Source organism: Pteropus alecto, unplaced genomic scaffold, assembly GCF_000325575.1.
Source record: "Pteropus alecto unplaced genomic scaffold, ASM32557v1 scaffold20, whole genome shotgun sequence".
NCBI lineage: Eukaryota > Metazoa > Chordata > Mammalia > Chiroptera > Pteropodidae > Pteropus > Pteropus alecto.
The window spans coordinates 44,057,642-44,071,450 of NW_006436298.1; the positions used below are offsets into that span (position 1 = coordinate 44,057,642).

Consider the following 13,809-nt stretch of genomic DNA (forward strand, 5'->3'; position numbering starts at 1 on the left):
TATGCCGTATCACTTTGTAAGAGAATGGAGATCTGTCTTAAATATTCAGTGTTTATTTCATATTGGCTAGACATTGAGACTGAGTGTGATGTCTAAAGAGATTTTTAAAGAAAACTGGCTATGTCTGAAGTATTTGTTCTCTATTTTGACATTTTCCCTGGAGGCTGAGTAAAATTTCTAATTGCTTAATGACTACTAGGATAATTAACTGTCGTTTATTGAATTGACATCCTTCAGAGTTAGTATGGAACCTAGGTTCTATTTCAGTTATGTGTTAGGGACTAGTTTTTGGAATTTTGAGCCTAGTGTATAACAATCACTAGAACTAAACATTTACCCCATGCCTGTCAGACTATTAAGAGAATAGTTATAAGGAGGAAATGGCCCCAGAACAAGTTCCAATGGTTTTTAGAATAATACTAAAAGCCAATGAAATGTTGTAGAGATGTCAATTTGGGGGACAGGATACTCTAAATGTAGAACTAGATTTGTGCAATATTGTAGTGAGGGTATCCAGGAGCTTGGTTTTTAATCTGTTCTCAACAGACTCTCAATTTCTTGAAATAATTCCTGAAAGAAAAGAAAATGATAATAGACATGTTCTTATTAGTTTAATGTCTCTACGCCCCTTCCAAAAACCTCATGTCCTCAGAACATGGCTTCTACTAGGAGACTTGAAGTCAGTTTCTGGATTTACTGGTACAGGCTACTTGCCACTAGGAATTTGAGAAATTCAAAGGAGATGTCTCACCAGGAACTCAAGAAATGGAATTTTAGGTGTGGTTAGTGAATGACTTAAATCTGCTTTAGTAGACCTCCTTGGAGACAGAAAAATGTTCTTTATGGTTCCAATGGGCTCAAAGCCACACAGTACTTTCCCTTCCATAGTATACTTCCTCACGGCTCTAGAATGAGTATGCGGCAGGATGGAGAGTTGCTGGAATTCGTATGTCAAGTTCATAACCGTGAGGTGGTAAAAACTCTGCTTTTGCATTCCTATAGAAAACCACTGAAATCAATCACCTTCAGGGAGGCAATTGAGAATGATACAGGCTCAGAATTGACTGGGTCAAATTCCTGAGGGAATTATTGATCACAAAGAATTACTAAAAATCTTAGACTTGAGGGAACATTAAACAGGTCCCAAATTTATTATAGTATACAAGAATCCCCCTGTATTTTTGTGATTAGTGAAGCTAAACAGGCTGAAGTGGACCAAAAGATAAATACAGCCGCCCTGCAGGAACACTGCAGATGAATGAGCCCAAACCCCAGATCTGGAGAAGATTCGAGGAGAAGGGAATGAGGCAAGGCTGACTCAGCTTCTTAAAGGAGGATGCTTTAAAGTGAGGCTTCTGACCCTAAGAAGCCCCTGTCTTGCCAGAGGAGTGCCAACCAAAGTAGGGAGTACTAATGCTTATTTAACTCCAGTATGATTTTCTAGCTACTCGACTTCCTACATTTTATGGCACTCAGAATGGGAGGAAATCTTTTTCTGGGCCACTTCTGATTCCCCAACTCTTTGGTAGCTTGGCTTGGTCCCGTGCTGTAGGTCATCAATGGTCAAGTGCCTGTGTAATAGAAAGCATTCTGTGAAATTACTTTCATCCTCATGTTATGAAAACAAAGACCCTTAGTATACGATGGGCATTAAAACTCTATTGCTGATACATTTCCCAATTTTCTAGGAGAAACTTAAGTGGACATATGCATGGTACATTTTGCCGAGTGCCTGGTGGGAAGCCTGTCTGGCCCAAATGAAGAACAAGAAAAGCAATTTGGAATGGGATGAGTGATAGTGGTGAGTTGTGCAAACATGGCATTCTCCTCTTGGTAGTGGTACATATGATCTAATGGGGCTAAGGATAATAGAGAAGATAGAATTACTTTGCAAATATCAATAGCTTCCCTCACCTCTTTGTTTTATTCTAAGGATAAAAAAATTCTTACCCACGTGAATCTCATTTTCATTGCTGAATTTGGGTGTTAGGGTAATTCTTATGAGAAAAGCTGTCAAAGTGCAGAGCGAGAATAAACTTGATAGAGGGCTACATTCAGCATGGACAGTCTCTGAAGACAGCTGGAGCTGTTGGTAAGGGACTGTAGAAGGTTGCCTCTTCTGGAAAGAGAAAGATGATAGAGAAAGGGTGTCAGTGGGAGAACCACGTTAAGGGACCAAGTCGAGTATTGTAAAGAGATGAGGAGTAAGAAAATTATCCAAAAAAAGAAGAAGAAGAATGTTATGTCCTATGACTTGTATTAAGTATACACTATTTGTTTTTAGGCATTTTCCCCACCAAGAGACTTAGTAAAGATTCCAGTTGCTTTTATTTACTGTTTGAGAGTAGGCCATTTGGGGACAGGGACTCAACTATATTTAGATTATAACTAAATAATATACTGATTTAGAATATTATCTATTTATTAGCTAAATTACTTCTTTTAGCTCTTTATTTTATATTTTGATAATACACTTTCCTAAGTAACAATAAATCTGGAAAATATTTTACAAATGTATTTTTAAATCAACAAAATAATAAAGTTCTAGCCGGGTATTACCAGGCTTCCTGCCAAGTACAGTAATTGTTACTTGTGGAATTTTCTTAGAATGGCCAAGGCATTTGACTAAATAACTATAACTCTGGAATGAGTAGCTGGGTGGAGACATTAGTCTGTTGGAAAGTTGGTGGGTTAGTTCAAGCCCATATGTTGGAAGAAGAGATTTATCTATGGATTCACTTAGCAGAAAAAACAAGATATATGTTTTCTTCAAACTGAACTTTGAATTTTATTAACCTATGCTATGGGGTCCCCTTTTCTCTTAACCTGTTGTTTGTTCTTTTTTCCTTATTCCTCTTGTTTTTTGTTTGTTTGTTTGTTTGTTTTTTATACTATTGTAATAATTCGTTTATTAAATTATACTCTTTTGGATATATAAGCACAAAGACCACACTCAGATCATGCTAAGAAGAGGACTGGAAACTGCAAAGCTATGAGGAACTGAGGCGATGATAGGGACCACAGGGTACAGCATCACTGCTCATGTAAGGATACTGAACACATGGTTCTCAGCCACGGTGTCCAGACCCAGGCTTTGACAATCATCTCTCAGTGAATTTGAGTTGAAATTGAATTTCCGTGTTGTTCTTTCCAAGTTGACAATATGTGGAACAAATGTATAAAAATGCAGAATATAAATGTCAGTAAATAAATTGCAAATGGTGTACCCTAAGGGCAAAAGTTAATTTTAAAAAGTTTATTTGTAAATGCGCTGGTTTATCTCCAAAGCATTAGTTAGGATGTGCCCAAATGTAGAGAGCAATTAAGTAATAATAGTTTTAAATTTTAAATAGTGTTTCACTGCTATGCATTTATTAGGTTCTAAAAGTGATCACAATACCTTTAGTTTCCTCCCTATTTTTATTTCAATCCATTGACTATAAGTGTGCACAATCTATTTTTGCTTTTAAAGCTCAAACCATTAACGTAAACAATTAAAAAGTATAAAGTTTTTCTCTTTGATTAATGCATACCTGAAAAACACTAAACCATGAGATGTGCTTGTGCAGATCTCATCTGAGAATTTACAGATACTGACTTTATTCACAAGCCGGTCTGCTGCTGTGTGGAGTCTTCAGTGTGCCGCTGGGCTCTCATCCATCTATTTTTCCCTTGCACATAAGTCACTTTAATATTTAATATTTTTGAAAATTACCTAATCAGGATATAATTTGCCTTGTTTATCAGTTAATGCAAATAAAAAGATCTATACATTTTCTAAGAAACAGATAAAACAAAAAAATTACTTTGTTATATCTATAGTATTTGAAATATTTCCTTACCCCTTCCAGTGAGACATGTGAAACTTTACCCTAAAACTTCTTTAAATAAACTTAAACATTATGTGAAGGGATATTTATAGAATCTCTCAGTTCACAAATCCCTAGAAGTTAATTTGCTTTCCTTAGAATTCAGCCCTTGACCAACCACATAGAAAAGGAAACTCAAGAGCTAGTACAGGCCCAACTCATTGGAAGTTAGCTGGGAAAAACATTGTGCTTGCACTGATTTTAAACTCAGAATGCAGCTTATTAACATTTCGTAAATTGAAGCATCCAAGAACCACATTTATTACTAATCCAAGAATAAATGAGGTCACTTTTTTCAAGCTTATTAGAATTTTCCCCTGGGATTTTATGGGAGATGTAGCCCCCTCATGTGACTTCCCGAACTGCAGAGGTGAGAAAACTAAAATCTACACCTCACAGAGACCCCAGAAGCTAGGATTCAAGAATTAGGGTGAAGGGTTAAAGAAGTACAAATCAGTAGTTGATAGTCAATGGGGATGAGGAGCATGGCATAGGGAATGCAGTTAGCATTAATGTAATGGCCAGGTGGAGAGCCAGAGGAGAGAAAGAGCAATTAGAAGGATCATTTTATAAACGATATAATTGTCTAACCAATGTACTATATACTTGAAACTAATTAAAATTAAATTAAATTAAAATGAATTAGGTTCTGTAATCAGATGGCGGTAAACAAAATTTGAAAACAGCATAAGGCAGAAATTCTTTAGTTTCTTCTGATTTCGTTGGCAAGCATAGTTGTACAGGAATTGGATTCTCTGCTGCAGAAGAGGCCCCCCAGGTTGTTTAGTAGCTTTGCAGTGCTGGGGTGTAGTACAGAGCCTAGAAGGTGCAGGGTGGCTCTGGAGCTGACAGCTGCACCTACCAGACCCCTGGATTGCACTAAGTAAGTGTTCCCAGAGCAATAGTTTCAGGGACAACTTCCAGATTCCCAACCTTTGTAAATATGGTCAACGTAGCAGCTTCCGTGGTGGGCTAGTGTTACAGAATTGTTCTGAAATCATTTCTGGAAGCCAGAGTTCAGGTCTCCATCTTTTTCAATGATTTTATAAGGACCAAATCCCTTGATTTAAATTGTTTTCATCTTAAACAGTGTTTTCTCTTATCTGTGACTGAATCCTGATTGATAATAGTGTTTGAGGCAGTAGATTAGGTATTTAACCTGCTGAGATTCAAAGAAAGTGAGCATCGACTAAACATTAACTGATGCGATAGTAATAATCTCTGACAGCTGGTGGTGAAAGAGGTACTTAAGTTACAACTCGTATTACTTGGTCTGAGTGCCTATAGAAAGCATGGCTTTAGTAACTGAGTGATAAGGGCCATCGCACAGTATGAGGACCCGATAACTAGGTAAACTGGCTGCTGCAAACTACACTGGAAAGTTTAAAAAGAGAAATGAGAAATTCAGGGCTTTAAATTGTCCACACAGTGTGGTTAGAGAACCAGGGAATTTTAAGCCTTAAACGAAACTTCTTTCTTGAAGCTGTTGGTAGCCAGAAATCACTGAGTCTGACTCTATGGCTTGTTAAATTACAACACAGGTCAAATTCAAAGACTTGCCAGGTTTCTTATGTGAAAATGCATTGCTTGGGAAAATGTAAGATTCTGAGATGTAGAGAGGTGATCCTTGGGAGGATTTGGAAAATTCTGCTTACCCCAAAACTATACCCACTGACTCTCTCATGAAAGCAAAAATAGTCCCTCCTACCCCAAGTTGTAGTCTTTCTCTGCTTTAAAAACCTGTGGTGAGATTTGCTGATGTAGTCACCTTACCTGGGGATACTAATTTGCCTCATGTTCCATCTTACTTAAAACATTTTTTCCAGGCCCATACATAAAATCTGATCCCAGATACCACAGAGCCCTAATTACAAAGCCACACCTGAAAGCGAAATACTTCGCACTTCAAAACATTGCAAAATTTTACTAAAAGAAGTAAATGTGCCGATTCTCACAAGATTTGTAGATCGTACCTTGTACCTCATTGCACAGGAGCAGTTGGCCTCATAGATTGAAATGGCTTATTGAAGACAGCACTTATGACACTAGCTGGAAGTCAACTCCTGATAAGTTGGGGTCCACCTAGAAGATGAAATATGTTCTATACCAGTGGCCAATGTATATTTATATGGGTCTGGGCAGAAAAAAAGTGCAATTGAGAATAGCACTGTTCATGGTATGTTGACGGTTTTGCAAAACTGTTGCTTCTTATGACCAGGGGATGCAAAGCTCTGATTGGCCAGGTCTAAGTTCCATGTCAGTCGTCAGCACCAAGCATAGACAACTCAAAACAAATGGTTTGAGGATTGGGAAAATGGTAGTTCTCTAAAGGAGTATTCAGTCTGATTGCCAGAAGAAGGGAAAGGGATGCTAGGTAGCAAAACTACAACTGACATGTCATCTAGGAAGCCATTGCCCCGAGTATGCTATGTATCATCAAAATGCATGAAAAATCTAGCGCAAGCAAGCCATTACTGTTGTTATAGATGAGTCCTTTCAAAAATAGCAAACACTTTCTACTTAGGGTAATTTCTTCATTATAAAGATGAGAGATTAAGTAATCTGCCTACAGTGGTAGAAATGGGACTTGATACAGAGCTGCTTGACCTCAAACCCCCTACTTTTTTTAAAGAAAAATAAGTAAATCATGCATATACTACAAATTCAAAAGGTAGACTTAAAAGATACATAGTGAAAAGTGAATTTCACTTTTACTACTGTCCCTTAGATACCAGTTTACCTGAGTATCTGTTACCAATTTCTTGTGTATCCCATATATGTATGTGTGTATGTGTGTGTGTATATGTGTGTATGTCTATGTTATATACATATGGATACGATTATACGTAAATATCCTAAAAACAGAAATATAGTATCAAAATTATTTTGTTTTTTTAATATATCCATTTACCTGTCTTGGCAACCATTACATATCAGTACAAGTATAGTGTCCTTGTTGGTTTCGCTAATGTCTACACAGTGTTTATTATCTCTATAGAGTTTTATTTGCGTAACTAGCCTTACATATATATATACTTAAATTCTATCCAATCTTTTGCTACTCTAAAAAATGCTGCAATGAATATCTTTGTATATACAGCTTTTAGCTCATATTCAAGTATATATGAAGGATAAATTAATTTTCATTTCCAGTCTTGTTAAGTGTTCATATCCCTTGTCTTGAGGATTATTAGTCTTTTCAATTTGATTTATGTTAGTTAATTATGTATTAATGGAATAGGCTTTTAAAATTTTCCTTGTGCGTTGCAAATATTCTTCTTTGTTTACAGTGCTGTTGTTCTAGGCAGAATTGTATTTTCAGTTTGTTTATGTTTTTTTGCTGTTGTTTTTAAAAATATCGTATTCTTTTTGGTATAAAGAATGAGATTGGGATCCCACTTTATTTTCCTTTACAGATGACAAAACTTCCCATTTCAATGACAGTGCAATATTGTCTTTCTGAGAAGATGCTCAAAGATAATATCTTAATAGTTCTATCTGCCATGTGTCCCTCAGTCCAGTAATTTATAAGCACCTTTCACCTATTTCCTCAGTCAGATCTTGTTTGTTTGTTTTATTGAGATATAACTGACATGTAACATTGTGTGAGTTTAAGACTTACAGCATGATGACTTGATGCATGTTGTATACCTTAAACTTATATAATGTTACACGTCAATTCATATATTGCATAAAATGTGAACTTCAGCCTCAGAGAGGTAAAGTGATTTCCAATGCCACATAGGCAGTAAGTGAGGAAACGCTGGAACAACTCTACCATGCTGACTGATGGAGAGGGTGAAGGCTGGAGGCAGTGGTTGGGGCCTCAGAGGTGAGAAGCCTCAGAGGTGAGCAGGCTGGGATGGAAGGAGGATAAAAGGACAAGGGGACTCTGCCACACAGGTAACTTGGAACCTGGGCTGGTTCCTCGTAGGGTGCCTCTCCCCACAGCCAGCTCTTTGCACCCGCCCCAGGGACAACCCCAGTGTAGAGAACAAGCTGGGGTGGGTACAGCAGGACAGAATGTGGGGACTCCTTTTCTTAAGGCACTGAGGTAGCTCATTTGAAGAGAATAAGTAGAATGACTGGTCAGAGGGAATGCAGTATCCTACCATTCCCACCAGCTAAGCAGCCCTTGGGCCAGCTCCCAGCTAGAAGATGAGGATTTCATCCAGGTCCACGAGGGGTAGGGAGACCAATAAGAAAAGCCTGGGCCTTGCATCTGCCTGGACAAACTCCACTCTGACCTGCACATCAGCCCCCTACACAGACTCCTTTTAGATACATGGATCAGGCTGACGGTCTCACCACTGCAACCTGTCAGAGAGGGAAGGAGCCAGAGGCAAAGGCTAGTATGAGATGGCTTGGAGCCTCGAGAATTCTGCCTTCTGTCTATTCATCTTCTGGGTATTTTCCCCAAGACTCAGCTGGTCCTGAGTGATCCTGCCAATGAATGGCTCAGGTAGCCAGTGACCACATGGAAAACCTTGCCTGTTGTTTTGACACTGGTGACTCTCAGGAAGATGGCAACTGTTTAAAAGGATTGTATGCACTTCTGAGATTTTATGTACCTAATCTTTTAAAAATAAGCCCTAGATATTTTTTAAAGCACGTCACCTAGTTTGAACTTGACAAAGTGCATGAAAGCAATTTTTAAAAAATTGTGGGCCTCTGAGTATAAGTACAGATTTTTGAGAGAATCTACTTGAAACTCTTGAAATTTGTATTTTATCACAGATATGTTGTTTCAAGAACTTGATTATTAGATAATTAAGAGTTGTATCTAAAAACAAGATTTTTACCTGGATTTAAAATCAAATAAATATATAGACAAAATGCCTCAATGTTGATTAATAACAAGATATCTTAGAAAAATATATGTAGTATTGTGCACTCAGCTTGGTGAATCAAGTGTACTTTTTATAGTAATTCATAATACTTTCTGGATTCTTATCAGGTACAATAAAAAATGTATTTGCTCTTTAACCCCTTTCTACCTTAAATTTAAAAATAGAAAATTAGAAAAGTAATCACTGTTACTATTAAGAGAAAATGACATTTGTGCTTCAATTTGGTAAATTAATTTATGCAATTAAGGAGGCATAGTGGAGGCAGACACAGATTTAAGAGTCAGACACAGCTAGTACCAATTCTACTTCTTCCACTAATTGCTGTGCACTTAAGGATAGTTACTGAACATCTCTGAGCCCCCACTGTCTTTTCTTCTATAAGATGAGGATAATAAAAACTGTCCTGAAGGTAGTTGAGAGGATAATGGCACCTAGGGGTCACTCAATAATGCTATTGTTTATTATTATAATTAACATGAAACGCGAACTGTCAGCCTAGATCAAACGTACTTCCTTTCAATAGGCAATAATTAGGTTTCTGAAAGCTGGTTACAATTACTATAATGTAAATTAAACCAAAATCTCCTTGAATTATAGAGATTTTCTTTTATCTAATGGAATAGAAACAGTTCGGAATTTGTAGGTGACTTTATAGTATAAAATCCTTTGTGGATGGAAACATTACCCCCGAAATTGAACACATTTTGTGTCCCCCAAGCCAGTCTCTCAGCCATACTCTGCCACGATGTTATTATTTCTAAAATACTGGAAATGGGAGCCACTTTCAGGCTAAAATTAAGACATAATGGTTTTATTTTGGAAAAATCCATTCATCAATATGTTTTTCTCATGGCTATAAAAAGTATTTAAAAATGAAACAAAATAAAGTAGTAAAAAAATCTTGGTATGTATTTTTTCCTTGGATAATGAGGTGCTCATTCAAGTCCTCTTGGAAAAGGTTATTTTGTGCTCTGGTTAAGGTGGCCTACTTTCTTTTTGTGTTGAAGAGCTTTGAAATTAGAACTTATTTGTATTTTCCCAGGGAGTGTCCACTTTGGGAAGAAAGAAAATTATATGCCTGAAGAATATGGTTGGCCAATTTATTGTTGTTTATGTCTATGCTAGGCCTGAAAGGAAATACATAGAATTCAAGTTCCATTTTTTTTTCCTGGGAAATATAGTGACCCATTTTGTCTGATGATAGAATATTCTTTCCTCTGTTTTAGTGTGCTCAGAAATGAATCCTTTGAACCTGAATTCTTTGAGCTTGAATTCTTTGAGCTCACAATTTGAACCAAACCACATACTTGTGTAAGAAATGAAGGAAAGAAAACAAATCAGAAATTTTTTTCTTACAAAAAGGTTTCAATAAATATATGAGTGTTTCCTCTTCTGAACAATTGCTTAAACACATTTTAATTCCTCTGAAGTGTGCATTTTGAGAAACTGTCTATAAAAATAAATTCTTCTCTCTGAAATTATATTCGTATGGACTTGTTCTTGTGTCCTGCATGGGAAAATGAGTATCTCAGCCACCTGGGATATTATATAATACAAGACTGTCATCTAAAAGAATGTGTAATCGCAATTATCCTTAGATCAAAAGAATTTTTCAGTGGACACATAAAATAAATTGATTTGTAAAGTACAGATAGTAGAGTCCAAGAGAAATCTTTAGAACATTATGTTGGCATAATTATTTCATTCATTTGTGCTAGATGCCCTCTTCTGGTCACTTGGAGTAATGTTCAGGAGCTTATTCTTTCTAGTTTCTGCTTTGCTATGAACATAATATATGCAACTGCACTTATACTCCCTGGTAGGCTTCCTATATGAGGAAAGAAATCTGAAGATAAGTGACTTTTAATTTTACAAGAGTTGGAGTCTTATTTCCCTCCTTCACCCTAGCACTTCTGAGTATCAAGCAATGTTTGGTTAGCCTTGTACGGTGGGATATTTTTGTTTGTTAACTGCTGTGCTCTTCTCTTTTTCTCGTACCCTCACCACCAATCCATGGAGATCCTGCATATGACTCTATTTGTACAAGACAGGGGTGATGTGTGGAACAGGAAGCCAGCCAAGACCTCAGCAGATCAGTGAGTGAACATCTTCCTCTCCTCGTGCTCATTCACACCACCGCAGCATTTGTGTAAGCCCCAGAAGCATCAAAGCCCAGGGAAAGGGTGGCCCTCCAATATGACTGTGTTCAACCTAAATAAGTGTGAAATCACTGAATTTTACTAATTTCACCTTAAGTTTTTGGCATCAGGTAGAATGGGGGGTCTCAGAACCAGAAATTATGTGAAATTTATTACTGAAAAATGATGTCTTCATAAGCCTGTTTAAAAACTGATTGAATTAGGAACTCTCATGCCTCGTGACTTCAATAGTAAAACACAATTTTCGATCACAGAGTTGAGTATATCAGAGTTGAGAATGACTGCAGCTGTCTCCTAATACAGTTTCTAGTCTAGGATACGCTTGAACTTTCAATTCCCTCTTGAGAGGATGAGGTAAACGTATTCCCTCAGACCAAGAACAGACTTGCTTACTATTTGTTTAAAAAGCAGTGGGTTCTCCAAGTTCAGTGTTCTGAAGCTGTGATGCAACCCACTCTATGCATGGAGTTCATGCTGGTGGGGCTTAGGGACAGGAAGAACCAGTGTCAATACGGTGATGCTCATGTACTTGTGCTGTGAGTAACAGAGTCCTGCAATTCAGACTCAGGAGTCTCGGGCGTTTAGCCAGCACTCATGAAACGACAGCGGGCTAATTTATTAGCTTGTAAGTAGGTTAAAATAAAATCCCAGACCTAACAATAGCCTCCCCACCAAGGTGTAAATATTTTTGTACTGCACTATTCTACAATTAATATTTTATCTTTTTTATATGTTAATTAATATCTTATTGAGTTATCTCAGTTTGATGTTAAGCTATTTATGGAAATCAATTTTAAAATATTCAATATGAAAGCAAAATTTTAATAAGGCATGCTATATGCCTTACTCTTTCAAACAAGAAAATAGCTAAAATCCAGCATAGATTTGATAAGTATCTACTTCCTGCTCTAAGATTTTGAATATGAAGCTATTTATTTACGGCAGTGCTTATCATATTGTTTCTGGTATATAGGAGGTGCTCAATTAATATTTGTTAAATGAATTAATGAAGAGAAATATTCTAAATTTGTTAACTCTATGATGATGAGCCTAAGATAATTTTTTCTTAAAAATGACTACCATGTGTAAATTACAAGTAATGATTGGAATGGTTATACAAAAGGGCTTATTATTTTTAAATTGCTTTTATTTAAATTAGATGCATGCTGTTCCAATGATCTTTTCAATTCTATTTTTAAAAACTGAATTAGAAACCTAAGTATAATATGCCTAACTGGAAGAGAAAAAAGGGCTTTTTATTATGGAAAATTTCAAACATAAATAAAAGCAGAGAGAATACTATAATGAGCCCCCAGGTACCCACCACCCAGCATCAGCAGTTATCCATCAAGACCTTGTAGCCCCTGCTCCTCCTCCGCTGGATTCTTTTGAAACAAATTCATGAGGGTATGTCAATTATCTATAAATATTTGAGAAGAAACACATTTTTTAATGAAAAAAATAAAATTTTCTGGCAAAAATGGATGATTGGCATGAACTGAGTATTTCTAAACAAGGTGGACCATGGCTGGAAGTGTTATTTCCCACTAAACAGAGTACTCTTACATCTTTGGTGTGGTCAGCATTAACCTCTACTGAAGCACAGACATATTTTAAAGCTTTCCTTACTTTTTCTTTTTTTTTTGCTTTGGATTTGTATCACTGAATTTAAAATGTATTAATGACAACTAGATCTAAGCTAATAATCAATAAAACCATTTCTACTTTAAATACAGGTTTCCATCAGAAATAAGACTATTTTCCAGTTACAACCACTTTCGGGATAAAATTGCTAATACTTGACTTATATGATGGAAAGTCTATGTAAAGCACACTGATTGGTTCCCCCAGCTTGCTGGATGTTTGTGGCCATCAGGCTGTTCTCCAGTCTGCCAAGCTCCTACCAGGTGAGGCATATGTTTACTTATATAACAGTTGTATTTGTTCCCAAACCTATTTATGCTAGTTGTACTTACAACTTTAAATGAGTAAATTATTACATGAATTAATGAAATATGAGTGAAAAAAGGCAAAATAGTTGTTTCTATGAACATTAAGGTAAAAGCTTTTAAAAGACTTGACAGAGACATCACTAAAACTTGCTATTCAATTACATGCAGACAATTACTATAAAAAATTAAGAGAAGGGAGAATCATTTTACTCTACAAGGATTTTACACTCATATTTCTTTACAGTATCTTCAAAATCTCACTCCAACCTAAAGAAGTGAAAATTACAAATTATAGATAATGAATGATGAAGTTATTTATTTTTTTAAAAGAACCAGCATGTATTTAATCATTTGACCATTAGGTGTACATCAAAATATTGTGAATAAATGTGCATTCATTTACACAATGGTGAATAAATATGTATTTTTAAGTTGAAATTAAAAAGTTAAAGGTAAGTGTAGTTTTTTAAGAATAAGTGTTTAGCTGATTTTTTGATTAATGACCAACTGTCAATCCAGATTACATCAAGATATCTACTGTATGTGACGGTTAGAATCTACTAGTTCAAAACTAAGTATGAATTCTATTTTCATAAATAATTCTTTCTAGAATTATTTCTAAGACTAATAGAATAGGAGACTTGTATAAACTTTCCTTGTGTGTCTCTGTCATGTACATATTCATGTTTGAAAAGGAGTCAGAGTGAGAGTAATTCTCTTGTCCTCCCTCTGTGAGAGAAAGTGTGAGAAGATGAAGAGCATCGTTGCTCAGAGAGGGGAGTAGTCCCCATGCTCCAGGCTCTGGCTCCCGGGAGATTGACATTACCCTGAGGAACCAGGCTCTTCCTGTAAAATGCTGTGGGGGCATGACTGCTGACATACAGGAATGTATTGTGTAATGAAGAGAGGGGTTGAAAAGTAACACTGAGGTTCAAATCTGCAAAAAAAAAAAAAAAGTAGTTTTTTTGTTCTTTAAAAC

General features: G+C 36.4%; 1 long non-coding RNA gene across 5 annotated transcripts in view; it reads left to right on the plus strand.

The window, feature by feature from the left end:
* Nucleotides 1-13,809, plus strand: part of LOC107195772 — a 62,390-nt gene continuing 48,581 nt past the window's right edge. For 3 of the 5 annotated variants that reach the window (XR_003046728.1, XR_003046730.1, XR_003046729.1), the window contains exons 1-4: nt 1-1,400; nt 1,689-1,801; nt 10,739-10,868; nt 12,615-12,785. This is a non-coding gene — a long non-coding RNA (uncharacterized LOC107195772). The remainder of the gene's footprint in view (nt 1,401-1,688; nt 1,802-10,738; nt 10,869-12,614; nt 12,786-13,809) is intronic. The other 2 variants (XR_003046727.1, XR_001517013.2) reach the window with 2 other exon arrangements.